The sequence below is a fragment of the Uranotaenia lowii genome, chromosome 3, assembly GCF_029784155.1.
Source record: "Uranotaenia lowii strain MFRU-FL chromosome 3, ASM2978415v1, whole genome shotgun sequence".
Taxonomy (NCBI): domain Eukaryota; kingdom Metazoa; phylum Arthropoda; class Insecta; order Diptera; family Culicidae; genus Uranotaenia; species Uranotaenia lowii.
Genome location: NC_073693.1, coordinates 289,749,974 through 289,754,151, shown reverse-complemented (window position 1 = coordinate 289,754,151; position 4,178 = coordinate 289,749,974). Strand labels below are relative to the sequence as shown.

The window sequence follows — 4,178 nt, the reverse complement described above, 5'->3', positions numbered from 1 at the left end:
GAAACAAATATCTTATTCCTGACACAGGAGAATACGTGAAGTTCTGAACTGAATCAGTACGTAAAAAGTTTCGGAGTGCGGAATCGATAGCGCAATCGACAAAAACGAGTTTTGATAACGCTCAGTCATTATCATACAACTTCTAAGTCTACTGAAGCATATGAAGAAATGAATTCAAAATTATGATTAGCGGAAGAACGAATGAAAAAGATTTAGTTATTTTTCATAAAAGCAAACATGAAATTATCATGCACATTCACTTGCCAAAAAAAACAGATTTCCCAAAATGAATGCTCTTTTTCAGTTTCTTTTTAAAGATTCGACATGAATGTGTGAAGTTTTAAGTCCAAGCTTATCTTCGCAAAAGCTTAGTGCAGGATTGATCGACTCTTTTTGACCTAGTTTTAAGGTTTAAATAGTATTGTAACTAGAAAGTTTCCAATAATGAAAAATTACAAGCACCTTAATACATACTTTGATAAAAGATTTTTTCGACGATCGCAATATACAAACGAGGGATGGAAAAAATGACGTTCTAAAACACATATCGAGAGCTGAATGTCTAAAATGCAACACATACATGACACATGAAAGAACAATGAAAGATTGACGATTGAAGGAGGAGACTTTTTCAATTTTTAACATTCGTTATGAAATAGGTATTTCGATATCATTGGTGCTATAAGTAGTTATTTGGTTCTACATTACCGTGATTTCCTTGTCCTTTCATTCGCTGCAAGAGAAGAGATAAAAACATGTCATGAGAAGGTGATTAGTTATCGATTTAAGAGGAATGGCCAGTTGCTCTAGCATAACGGGCAAGTGGGTCGTTTTTTGAGTCAATAGGAATACATTTTTTTCTAATTCCTGTTGCTGTTATGATTATCGAAAATGTTTAAAACTGAATATAGCAATCCATACCTGCTCTGACACGGTTGACATTGGTAATTTCGTTCTCGGCTTGTGTTCCGTAACTCAGAAAAAGAAAACAGTCCTTCCAGTAGTCCGAACACAAAAAAATATCTGTTAACTGTTCTGATTTGGTTTCAGAAACCTTGCACTAAAGTTTTCCTGCCAAAGAAAGATAATATTCTCGAATCAAAACACAACACTTTTCTTTTAAGGTAAGCGATTTTCCCCTCCCAATCCGATGATGCTTCCGTGAAGTTTTCAATAAGTAGGCTCCGTCAATGACGATTTTGATGATGCTTGTTGATGACGGACTAACTGCTTGTTGCCTTCTCGCTTTCACTCTGTTGATTACCGTAAATTACAAGATGACAGCTTATGCTTCGTCTCGTTCTCGCCAGCCACAGGAAATTCGTCTTCGATTTTCTTCTACGTTTTCTTCCTTTACTTCCACTGGTTTTCTTCCCACTGACAAGTTTCCCACCACGAAGAAAAAGCAGTTACGTTTACAAAAACGAAAAAGAAAACCAAAAACCAGCCACAAAGGCTCCCCTACAAACTGGTACTAAATCTGCACTTTTGTGTATCAATTATTTCCTTTCCTCTCGCCAGCTTTGTACTTAATCCTCTGCTAAAGAATTCACCGAACAATCGGACCAAAAAATGGTACCAAAGCGTCCGGACCGCTGCACGACAAATAGCGCTTATTTCGCTTCCAAACGGGATCCAATTTTTATTCCTTTCGTATTCCAAACGAACTCCGTCGAAAATGCTCTGTTCCGCAAGATCGAACGGCAAATTTCACACACAACAAACTTCCGGGGGCAATTGGGGCACTATTTATTCCGTTCCACTCAAAATCGAGGAAAACTGCAGATTCCCGCAGGCACAAACGCACCGAAAACACCAAAGACAAGTCAGCGAAAAGGTCCGAATTCGAATTTTCCAGGTTTTTCCAACACACATGCGAGCCAGGGGAAAGAAAATGAAGCACTTTTTCCTGCTGGCGATTTTTCAGTGATTTTTCACCAAACACGAACCAACGAATGAATGAATGAAAACTCACAAACGCTGCTGCTACTGCTCGATACAGAAATTTTCGAACAACGAACAAAAAAAATCAACTGAGAGAAGTTGCCGCACGGGAGAGAGAATCCGGTCGACGTTTTCACAATATGGCGGCTGGGAATGGTAGTGCTGCCTTGCTCTCGCTGCAGCATTTGAAGGGGGCCGGGAAAGAAAGATGGCAAGCGTCAAGAGAGTTAAATTTTTCCGGAGAGAACTGTTTTACGGCGTAAAGTTGGCAACGTGAGAGTTTTGAGCGGCTGTCAAATGTATCGATTCTTGTCCCATGCAGCAAAAACAGTTATATCGAAGCAAAAATTGACACGGTCAGGAATTTTTGCTTATTTGTGTTTGAAAAGTTCCCAACTGAGTGTAAAATATGGACTCACAAGAGTTGTTTTTGACATTTCTTACGCACACTTGCTGAGCGTGTACAGATGAGACGAGACAATTAACCTCAAAAACTCTCGGTACAAAAAACGAACACACATGGTTGTTTTTGAGGTTGATTGTCCCAAAACTGATAAGTGTTGGTGAAACAACCAGCATAATATCGCGAACACTACCAGCGGCAAATAGGACTATATTCGATTGTTATGTTATTGTTTATTTCGAAGCAATAATTCGAAAACTTCTTAAACTTTACAGTACAATTTTTGTTCTGAATAAGAAGCGCTAGAAAATATTCATAACACAAAAAATAATAAAAAGGTAAAATTGATGGTGGTCAACCAACGTGAAAGCCTAAAAGGTAAAAAAATAAAAACCAAAACTGTTTAATCAACTTCGAAAAAGGTTAATCCAAAAAACTTATATGCAGAGAAAACTTAATTGGATTTTGAAACAAAAGAAAACTGAATTTTTACAATTTTTACAATCCCAAGCAACCAAAAGTCTCGTTAAAAAGGTCGAACACAGCTTAATCAGCATAATCAATGAGCTGAAGTTCGTTTTATTCAGCCCAAAATTTAAGTTCTTATTGAAACTTTAAAGTTCCATTATAGATTTGAACGGCCTTCTATTCAGCCCACAAGTAAACGTTTAATCAACGAAACAAAAAAAAATTCTCCTCTCCCCCTCTCTTACTTTGATCACCACCAAACCAAGCCCATGTGGTGCTGCCGGTTTCACGGCATCCATGTTTATTCCTCCCATCACCTCCCTCAATTGATCTTACTTAATTGCTTTGTTTTTAACTCTGTTTGATACATGCCAGCACGCCCGCCAGTTCTGCTACACAATTATTTGATTCGCTTACTCAAGCGATTAAACAACCTAATGGAAAAAATTAGTCCTGGTACCAGATTTGAACCCGATCCTGCGAGATGATAGCCAAACACGCTGCCACGATGCCACGCCTAGATGTTGCCTTACCGGCAGCTAAAATTCTAAGTGGTTATAGGCTTCCTAGAATACCCGCAAGGGCAGCCAGCAGCAGAAACGCATGTTGATTATGACTAAGAAACATGACGAAACGGCGTATAAATCAATTATCCGTTAAAATAATATCGGTTTAAAAAAAATGGAATTCCATGTTTATAACTGTTACGCTAAAAATTATACAAATTCTTGAGTTTGTCTTGTAATTTAATTAATGAATTGCTTAAATTGACTTTCCATGTGTGATAAATTCGTGGTAAGTAAATACAGTTGGACGAAATTTTATAAAGTCAAAATATTTACATTTTTCACAAACAATCATTTGCGAGTTAGCTTTAAGTTGTTCTGAGTTGAAATTTCAATAGAAATTATACATTTCAACAATTTCCAAACTCCATAAAATGTTTTATTTATTATATGCCCTTACGTGATGTTCGTTCACATTTCATATTCATGAAATGGCGGACATATCTCAAAATAAGCTATTTGAGGAACATTTTGGAACTTCGAGTCCATAGAAGGCTATTTGAGAACCAATTTGTAACTTTTATTTTGAATAATGCGATGGACATGTCACAAAAAAGGCTATTTGAGGAACTTTTTGAAACTTCAAGTCCACAGAAGGCTATTTGAGAACTAATTTGTAACTTTTATACTGTGTGGATACGATGGACATATCACAAAATAAACTATTCGAGGAACTTTTTGGAACTTCAAGTCCATAGAAGGCTTTTTGAGGAACCTTTTGTAACTTTCATGCTTACATTTGAGAAAATTCGGTACCAAATCCCTTTAGAACCTTTGTTCAGCGAAATTCGAACTTT

The 4,178-nt window shown here is 37.0% G+C and overlaps 1 long non-coding RNA gene across 1 annotated transcript; it reads right to left on the bottom strand.

The window, feature by feature from the left end:
- Positions 1-630: 630 nt before the first annotated feature.
- Positions 631-1,969, bottom strand: LOC129755731 (uncharacterized). Its single transcript, XR_008739316.1, has 3 exons — positions 1,265-1,969; positions 922-1,071; positions 631-733 (listed from the first exon to the last, which is right to left on the bottom strand). It is a non-coding gene; the product is annotated as an uncharacterized LOC129755731 (long non-coding RNA).
- Positions 1,970-4,178: the final 2,209 nt, after the last annotated feature.